The sequence below is a fragment of the Pristis pectinata genome, chromosome 24, assembly GCF_009764475.1.
Source record: "Pristis pectinata isolate sPriPec2 chromosome 24, sPriPec2.1.pri, whole genome shotgun sequence".
In the NCBI taxonomy this organism is placed as follows: Eukaryota; Metazoa; Chordata; class Chondrichthyes; order Rhinopristiformes; family Pristidae; genus Pristis; species Pristis pectinata.
In genome coordinates this window covers 3,974,886-3,995,854 of record NC_067428.1, presented here as the reverse complement: position 1 = coordinate 3,995,854, position 20,969 = coordinate 3,974,886, and the positions used below count along the sequence as shown (strand labels likewise).

Below are 20,969 nucleotides of genomic sequence, written 5' to 3'. Positions count from 1 at the left end.
CTTTCGACTGGGACCCTGTCCCAGTTTCTCCGAAGGCCTGGCTCTCAAGTGAAAACTCCTGACTGAACTGCTCCTCGTTTCTCCCCTTTTGACGTGGACTGAGCCTTAGTGTGTCCCAGCCTCCAGCCACACTCTGCAGCCATTCCCATCCATGAATTGGCATTCCCTGATTTTGTGCAATCTCCATCAACAAACACATCCATCACTGGGATACACCATCACATCAATTACTCCAGGCACTTTAGGGATTAAATGAATATATTTTAAAAGGTAAAAACTTTCAGTTAATAGAAGATTAATTTCCTGCCTTGTTCTGCTGCAGATGTATTCTTGGGGAAATAAAACCAGCAAAGCAGCTTTAATAATTTTGTGCTGATGGAGCAGTTCTATTGTTACTGTGCTTGATCGATGAGACTATTAAGATGCCCTCTGTGAATATAAAAGCACAGCCTAGCATGGGACAACATATTGAAACCAGTTGCACCAGCAGCTTAAAAGCCTGAACTGTGCTTCTCTTCAGCCAGTGTTTCTGGAGAGAACCACCTACTAACGCAGGTCAATGTGTTCCTGACTCACTGGCCTGTGTATTACAGTGCAGAAAGTAGGAACGTGATGGAGGTTCAGGTGTCAACCTATCTGACCTCCCACTCTGCTCTAGCACTGAGTCCAGGGGTGGACTTCAGTCATATCTGGGCTCTCTCTGATGGTCGTCGTAACCAGCACAACCCCAATCGTTTAAATAGGGCCACCAGCCTGGCTGGAAATGGTAAATGAGTTTTAAAATTTCTATTAACATTAAGTTTTTAAATAATGTATATCAATTAAGTGAGTTTTAAATAAATTTTAATCTGTTTAATTGGTCCCATGTACATTATTGTTTATTGTCCCGAGATACAATGAAAAGCTTTGTTTTCATGCCATTCAAATAGATGATTCCGTACATATGTACATTGAGGCAGTACAAAAGGAAAAAACAATAACAGAATACAGAATATAGTGTTACAGTCTTAAAAGAGATTTATTTTAATATTATTTAATGATTTAAATCTATTATTTTTATCTTTTTATGGTCATTAGAGACATTTGATAATTGTTCAAAGGCCTTTGGCAGCAGGAAGCCTTTGAAAGGCCATGGGGTTGTTCTGTGGCAGTGCCTTGCCATCTGCCAGCTGTTTTGCACACAGAAGCAAGGCGTCCAACTCAATGAGACCCTCAGGGCCATGAGGAGTTAGAGAGGCCATGGGGATCATGCAGGGTGTGGAGTGGAGGCGAAGAGTGGGCTCTGTCAAGCGTGATCCAGTCCTTTGAAACAAAGTGGGAAATGGCCGTAAAACACAGTGGGTGCAGCAGCATCTGTGGGAGAGAAACAGGACGAATGTTTCAGGACAAGGACCAGTCACAGCTGGAAGATCACAGAATCATACAACACGGAAACAGGCCTGTCAGCCCAGCAAGTCTACCAATCATCCATTTCCACCAACCTCATTTTGATCTCCCTACATTCCCAGCAGCTGCCCTCCAAATGCTACCACTCACTCACACGCCAGTGGGCAGGGTAAAAGCCAATTAATATACCAAACCTCACACCTGGGAGGAAACCAGATCAGCCAGGGGAAACCCAAGTGGTCAGAGAGAGAATGGAAAAACTTGACACAGACAGCAACCAAGGTCAGGATTGAATCTGAGTCTCTGAAGCAGTGAGGCAACAGTTTTGAGCAAGTGGAGAGCCAGGAGAATCTATAGGACGTAGCAATGGAAGTCAGGGGAGAAAAGGGGTGAAATTTTGCATTGGGGGGTGATGTGATAAGATGTCACTGGTGATGGTGGTGCAAGACTCCATGACACGCCATGGGTACGTCAGGGCATTGGCTGCTCGAGGCCATCTTTCAACACCTTTGTAGCTGAGAACCTCTCATTTGACAGCTTTGAAGTCAAGCAAAGGGTCAGTGGACACACTGGAGGTTTTGGTGAAACTGATCTCTTGGCTTCCTCATCAGTCAAATTAAAAATCGACTTCATTGTCATCTGCACAAGTCCGTGTCTGCACAGGTGCAATGAACAACTTACTTGCAGCAGCATCACAGGCACATAGCGTCAGATAAGTAGCATTCACAAGAAAAACATAAATGAAACAGAAATTATGCACAATTTTTTCAAGAAAGAACACAATTAGAACAAAAAAAAACAAGTCCATTTTATTGCAAAGTGATCAAAGTGGTCATAGTGCTGACAAACTGTAGTGATTAGGGTTGTGCCGGTTGGTTCAAGAACAGAATGGTTGAAGGGAAGTAAATGTCCTTGAACCTGGTGGTGTGGGTCTTCAGACTTCTGTACCTCCTGCCCGACGGTAGCTGTGAGAAGATGAAATGGACCATATAATGGGGATCTTTGATGATAGATATTGCCTTCCTGAGGCAGCGGTGCCAGTCTCATGGCAAATTCTACCCACTGCCCTCCCCTACGAGGTGTCGCGGGCCTCCCGAAAGCTCGCTCAGAAATGGCACTGTGCAGCCATAGTGGACTCAACTGGCTCCTCTTTGATACCCCAGCCCAAGGGGGGGCTGTTGACATTGGATGGTCTCATACACTTCCTTCCCCCAGCACCACTGCACCATTACTCACCGAACACATGCCCCTAAGGTGGTGGTATCATTCAGATGAGATAACAGACTGAACAATCCCGACAGCACCATTTTGAAGAACTGCAAGGGAATTCTTCCCCATGTCCGGCCAATAATTATCACCCAAATAACATCATTAACAAGTTGTCTGGCTGTTGTCTCATTTGCGGTTTGTGGGATCATGCGATGCTTTGACAGGCTCCACGAAAGTTGAGCTTCAGTAGAAGTACTTCATCAGCTGTAGGATGCTTGAGACATCAAAAACCCCGGCTCAATTTATCTCCAAAAGCCAGGCTCCACCATTTAGTGGACTGCTTCACACTGTCAATTGACTTGTGTGATTTCAAACAGTAAGGCGAGCTCTTCCTTCTGCTCTCTCTCTCTCTCTCTCTCTCAGAAGGCCCCAGAGTATTAAACCACAGGCAATTACAATGGCCTCGGCCCCACTGCTGACAACTCCACCTCAGGCCACCTCTGGTCGATCTTTAACCTCCCTGAAGGAGCACACATCTGGGCCACCATACTGCCTTCCGCCGAATCTACGTCCAATGTCCGTGAGTGACGGCGGGAGGAGCAGCAGGATGCTGAAATTTGTTGGGCGTTAACAGCAAATTGGAACACTCTCCCATACCCAGTCTCTCACACATCTCCCCCACACCCAATTTCCACTCTGTAACTTTGGCAGCTGTCACCTGCTCTTAACCATCAGTGAGGCTGAACTTGACTCAGCGACCTCTTCCCCGACACCTGTTCCCTTAGGGCCACGGGGGTTGGACTCTTTTTTTTTGGATACTTAAGGATCACAGAGCTCACTTATATTCCATTCCATATATGACAAAACCACAAATAAACGTAGTCAAGGGTTCAAAATAGATGATCAGGTTAGCTAGTCTAACCAGAAGATCAAACAGCCACTGAAGCCAGTAGCGCTCAAGACTCAGCAACACAGCGAGTTTGTCCTTAGGTCCTTTGCTTTGATCCTCAGCCTGGGAATTGAAGACTGATTTAACAAAGGACGTGACAGCAGTCACATGTATTTCCCTCCTCAACAGTAAGCCTCTGCTGAACAATGAAAGGGACATTGCAGCAGATACAACATTGCCTTTCATTGCATGTTTATGGTGGGGGTTCCGTTCCCTCCCACCCCATCACTTCCCCTTCTGCGTGGTTCTCTCAGCTCTTCTCAACCAAAACTGTCTGGGTCAACGTTCCCCCCTTCTTTCTCCAAACCATTGATACTGATCCCCTATCTCCGAAGTACAATTTAAAATCATTGCATTGCATTTATAATCACATATGAACTAAGAAAATTATGTTGGCACAGAATCCCACTTTGCTGATTAAGAAACAGTTATTCTGGAGATAGAGACATCGGATGATTAATCACTTTCTTGCAGGAGAGTCTAGGGATTAAGCTTGTGAATTGAGGATAACGGTAAGGTGGTTTACAGCAATGAAGTGTGCAGCTGGAGGGGGGGGTGGCATGGGGATGGACGATACAGTATGTGACGGTGATTAACACACATTTTCAAAGAAAAATATCTGACATCTTTATAAAGAGGGAAAGCTTCCTTCCAAAAAGCTTCTGTGCATGTTCTTTGCAGATGTTTCTTTATTTGGTTTCTAGAAAGTAATCTGAAGGTCCATAATTATAATTTAAGAGTCTGTCACAAAGCTTCTTCCAAAGTCAAAAATGCAGGAAATCAAACAATAGAGATTTAATTGGCCTTTCATTAGCCAGTGTAATATGAATGTCACACTCCTTTTCTGGTTGGTTTGTAGACAGAGAGGACTCTTTCCTTTATGATCTATGACAGAGCAAACTGCACAAAGTACCCAGTCCACTGAAGACGGTCGGTGGTCTTGGGGTGAGGGCAGCATCCGTGCCTGTAACAAGTTGGCTGTATTTTGTTGGTGGGCTAATAATTGAGATGTTGGGGTTAAAAACCAGCCTTCTTCGAAACAAACCTTCCAGTCTCACAGGCACTGCTTCTGGTGTTGACAAATCTCATGGAGACCCTTGTGCAACCCTCCAGGAGATGGTCCTTAGTTTACTTCTCCTGACATCACTCAGGGCTATGCTGATTTTCTAAGGCATGTTGATATCAAGGAGGAGGAGGTGTTGGAGCTCTTGAAGAGGTAGATGCGTCCCCAGGGTCTGATGGGAGCTATCCCAGGTTATTGAGAGAGGAGATTGCTGGGCCTTGACAGAGATTTTTGTGTCCTCTTTAGCCACAGGCGAGGTCCCAGAGGACTGGAGAATAGCCAATTTGATCCTTTATCTAAGAATAGCAACAGGGACAAACCAGGAAATTATAGGCTGGTGAGCCTTACATCAGTGGTGGAGAAAGTATTGGAGAGGATTCTTAGGGACGGGATTTCCTCACATCTGGAAAAGCATAGACTTATGCATCGTCAGCATGGCTTTGTGTGGGGGAGGTCATGTCTTAGAAACCTGACTGAGTTTTTTGAGGAAGTGACAAAGATGATTGATGAGGGTAGGGCAGTGGATGTGGTACAGATAGACTTTAGTAAAGCTTTAAACCACGTCCCTTATGGTAGGCTGATCCACGGTGACTTGGTAGATTGGATTCAAAATTGCCTCGGCCATAGAAAACAGAGGGTAGTGGTGGAGGGGTGTTATTCTGACTGGAGGTCTGTGACCAGCGGTGTTCCACAAGGATCAGTGCTGGGACCACTGTTGTTTGTGATGTATACAAATGGTGTGGTCAGAAATGTAGGTGTTCTGATTAGTAACTCAGCAGATGATGCAAACATTGGCAGAGTTGTGGATAGTGAGGAAGGTTGTCAAAGGATTCAGCAGGATATAAACCAGTGGGAAATATGGGCAGAGGAATGGCAGATGGAGTTTAATCCAGACAAGTGTGAGGTGTTGCTCTTTGGGAGATCACATGTAAGAGGAAAGCATCCAGTAAATGGCAGGACCCTTAGGAGCATTGATGAGCAGAGGGACCTTGGGGTGCAACACATGTAGAGAGGGTGACGTACGACATGCTCGCTTTCATTGGTCAGGATGTTGAGTATGAAAGTTGGGAAGTCATGTTGCAGCGTATAAAACTTTGGTCAGGCCACATTTGGAGTATTATGTGCAGTTCTGGTCACCGCACTACGGGAAGGATGTGAAGGCTTTGGAGAGGGTGCAGAGGTGTTTCACCAGGATGTTACCTGGATCAAAGAATATTAGCTCGAAGGAGACACTGGACAAACTTGGATTATTTTCTCTGGAACATCAGAGGCTGAGGGACAACCTGATAGAAGAATATAAAATTGTGAGAGGCATCGATAGGGTAGATGGTCAATCTTTTATATCATTAAGGTAAGAGCGGGAAAGATGAAAGGAGATTTACGTGGCAAGTTCTTTCACACAGAGAGTGGTGGGTGCCTGGAACACACTGCCAGGGGAGGTGGGGGAGGCAGATACACCAGCAACATTTAAGAGGCATTTATACAGACACATGAACAGGCAGGGAATGGAGGGATATAGACCACATGCAGGCAGATGTGCAGGTTAAAATGGCATCATGGTCGGCGCTGACTTTGTGGACCGAAGGGTCTGTTCCTGTACTGTACTGTCTGATGTTCTGTGTTCTATGACAAACAGCTGTATAGAGGGTCATAGCGTCATGGAGTCATTCAGGACAGAAACAGACCCTTCATCCCACTGAGTCCACAATGAGCAGCGAGCACCCATTTACACTAATCCCACATTAATCTCATTTTACTCTTCCCACATTCCCACCACCCACTTACACACTAGGGGCAATTTACAGCAGTCAATTAACTTACCAACTCAGACATCTTTGGGATGTTGGAGGAAACAGGAGCATCTGAAGGAAACCCATGTGGTCGCAGGGAGAACGTGCAAACTCCGCGTAGACAGGGTCGGGATTGAACCCGGGTCTCTGGAGCTGTGAGGCAGCTGTGCCACCGAGCTACCCAGAGTCTCTGTCATTTTGTGGAACATGTTGGATCTACTGAACCCATCTCTCAGTCTGTTCACCCTACACCACGTGTGCCTCCTGTCATCGGAGGCAGGTGATAAGTCTCACTGGGGATGATTCAGTGTCGCACATCTGACCTGTGAGACGCTTCTACCCCACCTGACTCTGCCCACTCGCACTTACCTGGGGGTGAAAGCCCTGATCAGTGGCAGGATACTCCTGCAGTCACCTGCCCCAGAACTGCCACAACAGCTGTTCAGCTTCAGCTCAGGGTCCCAGCAGCCAAAACACTCAAAGAAAACTTCAGAACATCTCCAGCAATTGTCAGCATTGAAAAATATTGCAAAACTATGGAAAAGTAATACTTCTTAAAAATTAGAATTTTCAATTGTTAAAACTGATTCAAAATGCTATAAAATTACAAATAATTAAACATATTTAAATAATCGTAGTTTGCAATTAAATGTGTTTCAATTTGGTTGAACAATGTAAACTGCCTGAAACCTACCCCTCTTCCATGAAGCCAATCCTCTCCCTTGAAGTGAATGGAGTTGCTGACCCTGTGCAGGACGTGCTCCAGTGCTGGTTCAGTGCCCAGAGCTCTCAGTGTAACTGCCGGGAAGCTGCAGGAAGCTGGCATAGTCTCTCCATTCTGGCTCTATCACAGCAATCCAGTTAGTACCACTCAGAGATTATTTTTTCCCTGAGGTTTATACAACTTCTGAAGGCTACTACTGAATCTTTATCAATCACAATTTCAGGCAACGCATTCCAAATCCTGACTACTCATTGTGTGAAAATGTGTTTTCATTTCGGACACCAGTTTTCTTGGCCAAGCAACTTCGATCTGTATTGGCGTTGGTTTATTGTTGTCACACGTACTGAAATACAGTGAAAAACTTTTATGTGCGTGCCATCCCAACAGTTCATTCCATACATAAGTACATCGAGGTAGGAAGAAGGGAAACAGAATGAGGAGTATAGTGTTACTGTTACAGAGAAAGTGCAGTGCAGGTAGACAAATAAGGAGCAAGGTCCACGACGAGGTAGATTGGGAGATCAGAAGTTCATCTTTTAACATATGAGAGGTCCGTTCAAGGCCTTTCCAAGGAGACGGAGGATGAGGGGGGACCTGATTGAGGTGTATAAGATGATGAGAGGCATTGATAGGGTAGATAGTCAGAGGCTTTTCCCCAGGGCTGAATTCGTGGCCACAAGTGGACACAGGTTTAAGGTGCTGGGGAGTAGATATAGAGGAGATGTCAGGGGTAAGTTTTTTACTCAGAGAGTGGTGAGTGTGTGGAATGGGCTGCTGGAAACTGTGGTGGAGGCAGATACGATAGGGTCTTTCAAGAGACTGTTAAATAGGTATATGGAGCTGAGTAAAATAGAGGGCTATGGGTAAGCCTAGTAATTTCTAGGGTAGGGACCTGTTCGGCACAGCTTTGTGGGCCGAAGGGCCTGAATTGTGCTGTAATTGTTCTATGTTCTATGTTCTAAGAGTGGGATAGAAGCTGTCCTTGAGCCTGTTGGTATGTGTTCTCAATCTGTGGTCTTCAGTTATCAAGCTATTGGCAATTACTTTCATTAATTTCGTTTATGTACCTTTAAATACCTCAACCAAATTTCCTCTTAGCTTTGTCTGAGAATGACCCCAGCTTCTCCAGTGTCTCCAAGTTACTGTAATCCCTCATCATTGAGAGTATTCAAACAAATCTCTACCCTATGTTCATGCAAACTTTTATAACCTGCCTAAAATGCACTGCCCAGAATTGGACACAATTATATAGGGGATATAAGAAAGTATTTTTCAACCTATGTGTGGTTGGAGCTTAGGGTGCATTGCCTGACAGTGTAGTGGAGGCAGAGACTCCCATAACATTTAAGCAGTATCTAGACTTGCACTTGAATCGCCAAGACATAGAAGGCTCAGGCCCAGGTGCTGGTAAGTGGGATTAGTATTAATGGGTACTTGATGGTCAGCATGGACATGGTGGACCGAAGGGCCTGTCTCTGTGCTGTATGACTCTATGACTCCAAAACTCCAGCTGGGGCTAAACCATTATCTTCCACTGACCCTGGGATCATGGGCAGTCTGCCCTTGGGCCTCGCAGTGTTCCCTGGTGAGATCTTCGGCTCGGTCCTCCAGGAGCACAGTGTAATGCAGCGCAGAGTCACTCCCAGCAGAAGTGACCACTGCACTCACAGAATGGCTTTGACCACTTGTGTGATCACAGCTGATGGCTGTCAAAGCTGTCATTGAAAATGAATGTTCACAAGCCATCAGCAAACATCCAGGGACCGTCAAATATATATGAAAAAAGTAAAAAGAAATAAAATTATTAAACATTTATTTAAAAAATCCTCACACTTGAAATAATTAAATCCCTTTAACTAAATTAAATTGAGGAAATAGCTTCAGTTCCTTGTTCTTTCAGAAGCCACTTCTTCCACTGATTTCAGTGCGGGTGTTGGACGTGCTGTTAACCTGCTTCAGGTTCAGTGCCCTGGGAGCTGGAATATCGTGGAAGTTCACTTCGCTCTTCTGGACTCCATGAGGAGTCTAACAGTGCAGTGCATGGGAGGCAAAGTGCTGGACTTCAGGGCTTCCTTGTAGAGACAGAGGAAAGCTTGAGCAACACTGTGTGGAAACACTACATCAACAGTTGACACAGATGTAGCATAACCTCCACGTCACCAAACAACCTAAAAGTCTGAACTATCCCACTGTTATTGAATCATCCCCTAGTACAAAAAAATGGACTCTTGACCTTACAATCTACCTCGTTATGACCTTGCACCTTATTGTCTGCCTGCACTGCACTTTCTCTGTAGCTGTGACACTTTATTCTGCATTCTGTTGTCATTTTACCATGCACTACCTCAATGCACCGTGTAATGAATTGATCTGTACGAACGGTGTGCAAGACAAGTTTTTCCCTGTACCTCGGTACAAGTGACAATTATAAACCAATTCCAATTCCAAGTGAGTCTTATGAAAAATATTGCAGCTAGAGATGATGAAATTCTCACTGCACACAGAGGGAGAGAGCGGGGCACATTTAATGATGCTAGCTGGCATGCTTCATTCAGTTGGCATTAAACCGTACTGCGTAGACGAGGCATGCAAATGGTGGAGGTTGTCCACAGCGAACAATCATCTTAAGATGGTTGAGGGCAGCTTCGTTGTTACATGAAGAGGGTCTAACCACACCCAAGTTACTGTGTCCAAGGCTGTTGCTCTTTGCACTGAGGCTCTTCTTTAAGTGTTCTTGGTTAATATCAATACCACACACCCTTTCCCACCTCAGGGCTCCGTCACTGCCAAAAGTACAGGCCCTTGATCTTTCCACACTCCCTGCTCTCCAATCTTCAACAGTTCTTCGCCCTCCTCAGCCAGCTCCCCAGCCCCCCAGCCCCCCACCACTACCTGCTACCTACTACCTACTACCTACCACTTACTACCCATTAGCCATCACCCATCACCTCCCAGAATCCCCCATGGTCTAGTCATCTTCCCAGGTCCTCTACTAATCACCTCCCCACCTCCTCCCACCCAATCACCCCCCCCACCTCCTCCCACCCAATCACCCCCCCCACCTCCTCCCACCCAATCACCCCCCCACCCAATCACCCCCCCACCTCCTCCCACCCAATCACCCCCCCACCCAATCACCTCGCCACCTCCTCCCACCCAATCACCCCCCCACCTCCTCCCACCCAATCACCTCGCCATCTCCTCCCACCCAATCACCTCCCCACCTGCTCCCACCCAATCACCTCCCCACCTCCTACCATCCAATCACCTCCCCACCTCCTACCATCCAATCACCTCCCCACCACCTCCCGCCCAATCACCTCCCCACCACCTCCCGCCCAATCACCCCCCACCTCCTCCCACCCAATCACCTCCCTCACTCTTCCCCACGCAGGTCTTCTTAAGTCCCCTTCTTCTGAGGCCTGTCCATGGCCACCGAATATAGCTATTGGCTGTCTTTCAAAGTTTCAATGACTTAAGTACAATTAATTACTATAATAATGCAATCTCTGACTGGGCATTTTAGCTGCTTTCAGAACTTTAAAGTGGAGATGATTTGCTTTAGGATTTAATTCAGGGCGTGCAATTCAATTCCATCTGAATAAATGCACACAGTGTGTGTGGGCAGGGACAGTGCTGGGAAACATTGTGCGATGAAAATGAAATAATGTGGAATAAATAAATGTTTGACTGAGGAAACCTGAGTATCAGGCAACAGTGTTTGTGCTTCTACACCCAGACTGACTCTGACCACATACACACACACACACACACACACACACACACACACACACACACACACACACACACACATATAGAATCACAGAATCATAGAACTGTATAGTACAATACAGGCCCTTTGGCCCACAATGTTGTGCCAACCTTTAAACCTCACCTAAGACTATCCAACCCCTTCCCCCAACATATCCCCCTATTTTAAATTCCTCCATATGCTTATCTGGCAATCTCCTGAATTTAACCAATGTACCTGCCTCTACCACCACCCCAGGCAGCGTATTCCATGCCCCAACCATGCTCTGGGTAAAAGACAGATATCTCCCTTGAACTTCCCACCCATTACTTTAAAGCCATGTCCTCTTGTATTGAGCATTGGTGCCCTGGGAAAGAGGCGCTGGCTGTCTACTCTGTCTATTCCTCTTAATATTTTGTACACCTCTATCATGTCTCCTCTCATCCTCCTTCTCTCCAAAGAGTAAATCCCTAGCTCCCTTAGTCTCTCCTCATAATCCATACTCTCCAAACCAGGCAGCATCCTGGTAAATCTCCTCTGCACCCTTTCCAATGCTTCCACATCCTTCCTATAATGGGGCGACCAGAACTGGACACAGTACTCCAAGTGTGGTCTAACCAGAGTTTTGTAGAGCTGCATCATTACCTCACAGCTCTTAAACTCGATCCCACGACTTATGAATGCCATAAGCTTTCTTAACTACCCTATCCACCTATGAGCCAACTTTCAGTGATCTGTGGATATGAACCCCCAGATCCCTCTGTTCCTCCACACTACCCAGAATCCTGCCATTAACTTTGTACTCCGTCTTGGAGTTTGTCCTTCCAAAGTGTACCATCTCACACTTCTCCGGATTGAACTCCGTCTGCCACTTCTCAGCCCAGCTCTGCATCCTATCAATATCCACCTGCAATCTTCGACAGTCGTCCACACTATCCACAACACCACCAACCTTTGTGTCATCTACAAACTTGCTAACCCACCCTTCTACCCCCTCATCCAAGTCATTAATAAAAATCACAAAAAGTAGAGGTCCCAGAACCGATCCCTGTGGGACACCACTAGTCACAGCCCTCCAATATGAATGCACTCCCTCCACCACAACCCTCTGCTTTCTACAGGCAAGCCAATTCTGAATCCTCACGGCCAAGCCTCCCTGGATCCCTTGGCCTCTGACCTTCTGAAGAAGCCTATCATGTGGAACCTTGTCAAATGCCTTACTAAAATCCATGTAGACCACATCCACTGCACTACCCTCATCAATCTTCCTGGTCACCTACTCAAAGAACCATAGCAAGCTTGTGAGACATGATCTGCCCTTCACAAAACCATGCTGGCTGTCCCTGATCAGACCATGATTCTCCAAATGCCCATAGATCCTACCTCTAAGAATCTTTTCCAACAGCTTGCCCACCACAGACGCAAGGCTCACTGGTCTATAATTCCCTGGACTATCCCTACTTCCTTTTTTGAATAAGTGGACAACATTTGCCACCCTCCAATCCTCCGGTACCATTCCCATGGACAACGAGGACTCAAAGATCCTAGCCAACAGTTCGGCAATCTCCTCCCTTGCCTCACGGAGCAGCCTGGGGAATATTCCGTCAGGCCCCGGGGACTTATCTGTCCTAATATTTTCTAACAACTCTAACACATCCTCCCTCTTCATATTTACATACTCTAGAACATTAACCTTACCAACACTGTCTTCAGCGTCATCAAGGCCCATCTCCTCGGTGAATACTGAAGAGAAGTATTCATTGAGAACCTCACCAACTTCCACAGCTTCCAGGCACATCTTCCCACCTTTGTCTCTAATCGGTCCGACCTTCACTCTCATCATCCTTCTGATCTTCACATAAGTGAAAAAAGCCTTGAGATTCTCCTTAACCCTACTCGCCAAGGCCTTTTCATGTCCCCTTCTTGCTCTCCTCAGCCCCTTCTTAAGTTCCTTCCTTGCTACCCTATATTCCTCAAGAGACCTAGCTGATCCTTGTTTCCTAAACCTCATGTATGCTGCCTTCTTCCTCCTAACTAGTTGTTCCACCTCTCTTGTCACCCATGGTTCCTTCACCCTGCCATTCCTTCTTTGCCTCACCGGGACAAGTTTATCCCTAACATCCTGCAAAAGATCCCTGAACATCGACCACATCTCCATAATACATTTCCCTTCAAAAATGTCATCCCAATTCACACATGCAAGTTCTAGCCTTATAGCCTCATAATTTGCCCTTCCCCAATTAAATATCTTCCTGTCCTCTTTGCTCCTATCCTAGTTCATGACAATGCTAAAGGTTAGAGAGCAGTGGTCACTATCCTCCAAATGCTCACCCACTGAGAGATCTGTCACCTGACCCGGTTCATTACCTAATACTAGATCTAATATGGCATTCCGTCTGGTCGGCCTGTCAACATACTGTGACAGGAATCCGTCCTGAACAAACTTTACAAACTCTGCCCCGTCTAAACCTTTGGAACTAAGCAGGTGCCAATCAATATTTGGGAAGTTGAAGTCTCCCATGATAACAACCCTGTTATTCTTGCACCTTTCCAAAATGTGTCTCCCAATCTGCTCCTCAGTATCCTTGCTGCTACCTGGGGGCCTATAGAATACTCCCAGTAGAGTAACTGCCCCTTTCTTGTTCCTAACTTCCACCCATACTGACTCCAGAGAGGATCCTTCTACATTATCCACCCTTTCTGCAGCTGTAATAGTGTCCCTGACCAGTATCGCCACCCCTCCTCCTCTTCTCCCCCCCCTCCCTATCCCGCTTAAGACACTGAAATCCAGGAATATTCAGTGTCCATTCCTGCCCTGGTGACAGCCAAGTCTCTGCAAGAGTCACAATATCATAGTTCCATGTATTTATCCAGGCTCTTAGTTCATCACCCTTATTCCTGATTCTTCTTGCATTTAAGTAAATGCACTTTAGCCCATCCACCTTACTACTTTTATACCCTGTACTCTGCTTCTCCTTCCTCAAACCCTCGCTATATGTTAGATCTGGCTTTACTTCTTCCACTGACCTATCCCTCCGGTTCCCATCCCCCTCGCAAACTAGTTTAAACCCTCCCAAACCACACTAGCAAACCTGCCTGCAAGGATATTGGATCCCCTCAAGCTTAGGTCTATCCCATCCATGCTGTACAGGTCCCACCTTCCCCAGAAGAGATCCCGATGATCCGAAAATCTAAAACCTTGCCCCCTGCACCAACTCCTCAGCCACGCATTCATCTGCCATCTCCTCCTGTTCCTACCTTCACTATCGCGTGGCACTGGCAGCAATCCTGAGGTCGCTACCCTTGAGGTCCTGTTCTTCAGCCTTCTGCCTAGCTCCCCAAACTCGCTCTGCAGGACCTCATCCCTCTTTCACTGCTTTCCCTCCCGCTCAAGAACGCTGTGGACCCGATTAGAGACATCCCAGACCCTGGCACCCGGGAGGCAACATACCGTCCTGGATTCTCGCTCACGTCCACAGAACCTCCACTCTGTTCCCTTGACTATTGAGTCCCATAGAACCATAGAACAATACAGCACAATACAGGCCCTTCGGCCCACCAGGTTGTGGTGACCTTCAAACCACACCTAGGACTATCTAACCCCTTCCTCCCACATATCCCTCTATTTTAAATTCCTCCATATGCTGAACTTGACCAACGTATCAGCCTCCACCACCACCCCAGGCAGCGCATTCCATACACCAAACACTCTCTGGGTGAAAAACCTCCCTCTGATATCTCCCTTGAACTTCCCACCCATTACCTTAAAGCCATGCCCTCTTGTATTGAGCATTGGTGCCCTGGGAAAGAGGCGCTGGCTGTCCACTCTATCTATTCCTCTTAATATTTTGTACACCTCTATCATGTCTCCCCTCATCCTCCTTGTCTCCAATGAGTAAAGCCCTAGCTCCTTTAGTCTCTCCTCATAATCCATACTCTCTAATCCAGGCAGCATCCTGGTAAATCTCCTCCTCACCCTTTCCAACGCCTCTGCATCCTTCCTATAATGAGGTGACCAGAACTGGACTCAGTATTCTAAGTGTGGTCTAAACAGAGTTTTGCAAAGCTCGATCCCACGACTTATGAAAGCTAACATCCCATAAGCTTTCTTAACTACCCTATCCACCTATGGCCAACTTTCAGTGATCTGTGGATATGAACCCCCAGATCCCTCTGCTCCTCCACACTACCCAGAATCCTGCCATTAACTTTGTACTCCGTCTTGGAGTTTGTCCTTCCAAAGTGTACCGCTCACACTTCTCCGGATTGAACTCCGTCTGCCACTTCTCAGCCCAGCTCTGCATCCTATCAATATCCATCTGCAATCTTCGACAGTCGTCCACACTATCCACAACACCACCAACCTTTGTGTCATCTACAAACTTGCTAACCCACCCTTCCACCCCCTCATCTAAGTCATTAATAAATATCACAAAAGTAGAGGTCCCAGAACCGATCCTTGTGGGACACCACTAGTCACAGCCCTCCAATCCGAATGCAATCCCTCCACCACAACCCTCTGCTTTCTACAGGCAAGCCAATTCTGAATCCACACGGCCAAGCCTCCCTGGATCCCTTGGCCTTCTGAAGAAGCCTACCATGCGGAACCTTGTCAAATGCCTGACTAAAATCCATGTGGACCACATCTACTGCACTACCCTCATCATTCTATCACTAATACCCTATCACTAATGCCCTCCTCTTCTCCTCCCTTCCCTTCTGAGCAGCAGGACCAGTCCCAGTGCCAGAGGCCTGGCTACTGCTGCTTGATCCCTGTATGTCATCCCCCTCAACAGCATCCAAAGTGGAATCCCTGTTACTGAGGGGAACAGCCTCCGGGGTCCTCTGCTCTATCTGCTTGTTCCCTTCTCTTTCTCTCCCCTGACAGTCACCCATCTCTCTGCATCCTGGACACTAGAAGTACCTGCTCTAAGGGGGGGGGGGGGAGGGGTGGGTGACTGCCTCCTGATGCACAGCATCTACATATGTCTCTCTCTCCCTGATGCTCCGCAGTGCACACACACACACACACACACACACACACACACACACACACACACACACACACACAAATGTACAAAGTGTCTGTGACTACAGGAAAACTAGGACAGAAGGCAGCGGTCCCAGAACACCTGAATCGTTACATTGCAGCCATACCGTCATAGAATCGTACAGCATAGAAACAGGAGCATCTGCCCATCATATCCATGCCGAACGTTTTGCCCGACACTAATTCCACTTGTTTCCATTAGGTCCGTATCCTTCTATGTCTTGCCCATTTAAATGCCTCTTAAGGATTAAATGCCCTCTCGGTTGCAAGAGTGTCCACTATTGAGCAAATCAAATATGGTGTAATAATCTCTACAAACCATTGTCAGCGGACGTACTGGAGAATGCTGATGGGGCTTTGGGACCTGGTGACCCACTGCTCATCAATCACAGCATAGTCTGTGTGAGGCGGATGCTGCCCCTCCTGTTCCAGGCAGTCTGTCCCTAACTAGGGGAGATGAAGAATGTTGAGTGACACTGTCATTGATTTCTCCGTGGGTGGTGGAGGGGGATGATCATCAATGGTGGGGTAAGGGTGTGAATGATCTGTGAGTAAGTGTGTGAGGACTATGTGTGTTCACATGTACAAATGTGTATGCCTGTGCACACGTGTGACAGTGTAGGTGTGTGTGTTCTTGTGGTTGTTCATGTGTTTGTGGCTGTGCATTCATGTGTGCATGTGAATGTGAGAGACATGTGAGCGTGAGAGCACGTATACATGTGCACACATGTGTGTGAGAGTATGCACTTGTGTGTGTGTGCGCATATTGTGTGTGCGTAGTGTGTGTGTAGTGTGTGTAGTGTGTGTGCGTGTGTGCGTGGTGTGTGTTTGTGCATAGTGTGTGTGTGTAGTGTGTGTGTGTAGTGTGTGTGTGCATGCATAGTGTGTGTGTGTAGTGTGTGTGTAGTGTGTGTGTGTAGTGTGTGTGTGTAGTGTGTGTGTGCATGCATAGTGTGTGTGTAGTGTGTGTGTAGTGTGTGTGTGTAGTGTGTGTGTGCATGCATAGTGTGTGTGTAGTGTGTGTGTAGTGTGTGTGTGTAGTGTGTGTGTGTGCATGTAGTGTGTGTGTGTGTGTGCATGCATAGTGTGTGTGCACGTAGTGTGTGTGTGTGCACGTAGTGTGTGTGTGTGTGTGAGAGAGAGAGAGAGAGAGAGAGGTGGAAAGAAATGGAGAGTCCACAGAAGAGCAGTATTTGTTACGGTGTGGAGCTCACCTTGACATGTTCACTGAGGCCACGGCGCTGTTGCGGCAATGCTTCCTGCTGCAGGATTCTCATCCTGGCCTACCCTACCCCCGTCACTCCTGCAGGGACCCTCTGACGGCCTCCTGCCCCGCCCAGCACTTTGGACACCTCCTGCTTTGATCCCCTGCACCAGGACCACTATATCGCACAGGGTGATTCAGGGAGTTTGCTCCCACCCTGTCCCTCCCCTCTCCTGCCAGCTGCCTCTCGCCCCTCTGCACTGGCAGCCTGGTGTCTGGTCCTGCGGGGATCCACAGGCCCTGCCTCGGCATCTCCTCCTGGGTGTGAGCCAGCTTGGTCCCATTTCACAGGTCTCTTGGCCCACAGCTCAACTTCTTGTTGGGAATCAGACTGGCATTCACCCACGATGTGCTACAGTTTAGCACACTGATAAAAGATAAGATCTCACTTTCAGGCAATGGTGTTCAAATGGCTCAATGCCATCCTGCAGTACCCAAGAGTGACGGTGACTTTAGATACACAAGGCTCCACACTTTGCGTGGATGAGCTGGAGCAGAAACTCTGAGAGCTGCACCATAGGTTTAACTTGGCCTCGAGACCAAGCAGCAGTCACACCTACAGGTGATATCAGGTGGCGACTGAGCCACAGTCCGGGGAGTGAGATTGCCTCCAGCAACAGATGGTCCAGCAAGCCCTGTGTACTAAATGGTCAGCAGCAAATATCGAAGGCTTGCTCATCATGGGTCAGGCTCTTGGGAGCTATCTACATCCCGTGCCAATGCTCAGCTATGGATTTGTTTCCCCGGTGGTCTGCAGTCTTCAGGAATTCAAGGTTCATCCTGGGCACTCCTGCCCACAGCACCCGAGAAACACTGAACATCAAGTCACTGCAGATGCTGAAATCTGGAATAAAAAGAGTGAAGGCTGGAAATATTTGACAAATCAGGCAGGATCTGTTGGAGAGAGAAACAGCTCAAGTTTCTCAGGCTGGAAAAGTGAAAAAACACTTGTTTCCTCATTTATTTGTTCACTTTTCCAGTTCTGAGTTGACGTGAGATGTTAACTGTTTGTATCTCCACAGATGCTGCCTGACCTGCTAAATATTTTCAGCATTTTCTGTTTTAAATCCTGAAGAAAAAATTGATGGGGATATTAAAGAAACATATTTTTCTCATTTTTTTTCCATAATTGATTATAACATCATTAGAACTTGGAGAGAAATGACAAATTCACTGGGTGCTAAGGGTGGAGGTGAAGTTTCGTGTGACAAATCCTCCAAATACCTGGCCAACCAGGTAGGACTTGCCTTCCATTCAGCCTGTGCATTTAATACCAAGGTCACCCTTCACCACATCCGAGCCCAACCACTCAGCGACTGAACACTGAGCGCACTAACCTTTCCACTTTTCCACTAGTGGGAAAATCTCACACAAGGGGACATAGTTACAGGATTAGGGGGGCAGTCATTTCAGGAGCTTCTTCTCGAAGGAGGTGTTGAATCTCTGTCATTCTCTACCCTGGAGGGTTGTGGAAGCTGGATCACTGGGGAGATTTAAATAGGAAGTCAATAAATTCTTGAGAGATCAGGGAAATGAGGGCTCCAGGGAACTGGGGCGGAAGAGGAGATGAGGGCTGGGACCGATCAGTCATGATCATATTGAATACCAGACATGCTTGAGGAACTGAGTGGACCACTACTGTTCCTATTTCCTTATGTTCAGTTGTTACGCTTTCCCCCATCCTGCCCCAACCCCTTGGCAACTGGATACGGAGGAGTCTTAACATTTACACATTGTTCCCGGTTTCTGGGGCCTTTGCCAACTTCCTCCTATGGTTGGGCCTTGTTTTTTGCTGATGGCTTCCATCCAAACCTTGCTTGTCATATTTATTAGCATTGCAAGATCGCAAGAGGCTGCAGAGGGTTGTAGGCTCAGCCAGCTCCAGCACGGGCACAACCACTCCCCTCCCACCCCCCCCCCACCATCGAGGACATTTTCAAGAGGCGATGCCTCAAGGAGGCGCCATCTATCATTAAGGATCCTCACCATCCGGGACACGCCCTCTTCTCGTTACTACCATCGGGGAGGAGGTACAGGAGCCTGAAGAGCCACACTCAACGATTCAGGAACAGCTTCTTCCCTTCCGCCATTTCATTATTTACTACCTCATTATTCCCTTTTTTTTGTACTATTTATTTATTTTGTAACTTACAGAGTTTTACGTCTTTACACTGTACTGCCGCCACAAAACAGCAAATTTCACATCATATGCCAGTGATAATAAATGTGATTCTCATCTTCTGAACAATTTGGAAGAGATTAGTAAATTTGCAGATGACACCAAAATTGGTGGTGTGGTGTGAAGAAGGTTGTCTAAGGTTACAACAGGATCTAGATCAAGTGGGTAAGTGGGCAAAGGAACGTCAGATGGAATTTAACACAGTTGAGTGTGAATTGATGTATTTTGGGAAGGTAAACCAGGGCAGGACACACACAATGATTGGCAGGGACCTGGGGAGTGTTGTGGAACAGAGAGACACAGGTACAGGTACATAGTTCCCTGAAAGTGGCAACGCAGGTCAATGGGGTGGTGAAGTAGGCATCTGGCACGCTTGCCTTCATCGGACAGGGCACTGAGTACGAGAGTTGGGACGGCATGTTGATGAGACCACGCTTGGAGTGTTGTGTACAGTTCTGGCCACCATACTATAGAAAACTTGTGAGTAAGTTAGAGGGAGTGCAGAAAAAATTTACAAGGATGATTCTGGGACCGGAGGGCTTGACTTACAAGGAGAGATTGGATAGGCTGGGACTGGTTTCCCTGGAGCAAAGGAGGCTGAGGGGGTGACCTTATAGAGGTCTGTAATATCATGATAAGGCGGATGGTTGCAGTGTTTTTCTCAAGGTAGGGGAGCCTAAAACTAGAGGGCATAGGTTTAAGGTGAGAGGTGAGAGATTTAAAGGGGGCCTGAGGGGTGGGTGTATGGAACTCCAGCCCGTGATCCCATGGACCATCCTGGCTAATGGCAGCTTGTAGAGCTGTAGGGAGTGTCTTGCCGAACTGGGCTCTATACCGACTGCGGTGATGCCCCTTTGCCAAATAGGCAAAGGTCTGGTGCCAGTGTTGGTGAACTTCAGCAAGGATCAGAGAAGACCAATGTCTCCACAGCACTCGTCACACCCCAGGACTGGAAAAGCACTTTACAGCCAGTAAATTATTTATGAAGCGCCGTCATTGTTGTAATATAATGCGCCCTTAAATCCTAACGTCTCCGTCACACTGGCTCAACTGAGAAAGTTTATAATGCAAGAAAAATTTAAATTGCAAATTTAATTAAAATACTTGCTGGTAAGGACTGTGGCCCAGGATGAAAAGCTGTTCTCAGGCAGCCGTCCTGTGAGAGGGCTCCAGGAGCAAGCTGCGGAGGAAATCCTCCGGGCTGCTCATTGTTTGTGTCTCTTGTGAGATTCTTTGAGTGGATTCCGGTCACATAAATCTTATCATAAAACTCGGAACATCAATTGGTTCTAGTTGGCTTCCACTGGCTGGGAGCAGAAAAGACATTTTGCATCATTAATTCCCACCTAATCTCTTCACGATAAAGGAAAAAGTGATTTAGTTTTTCTTCTGTGGAGTGCTGACTCACTCTCATGTCTCGTTCTTTCAGGTTGCTAACCCAGTAACCCTGGACTCTATCCAGCAAGACCCTAGCATTCTGTGTGGGTGGATGGGACTGGAGGTTGATATTCTACTGGCCTTTTTATGAAAAAATATACTTTATTCATAAACTTTGTGACTGTAACAATAAGATCAGCACAACAGCACAGCAAGTAATGCCACTG

The 20,969-nt window shown here is 47.0% G+C and overlaps 1 protein-coding gene across 2 annotated transcripts in view; it reads left to right on the top strand.

The window, feature by feature from the left end:
* palm1a (paralemmin 1a) overlaps positions 1 to 20,969 on the top strand; it is a 208,277-nt gene that overhangs the window by 69,504 nt on the left and 117,804 nt on the right. The window lies entirely within an intron of this gene.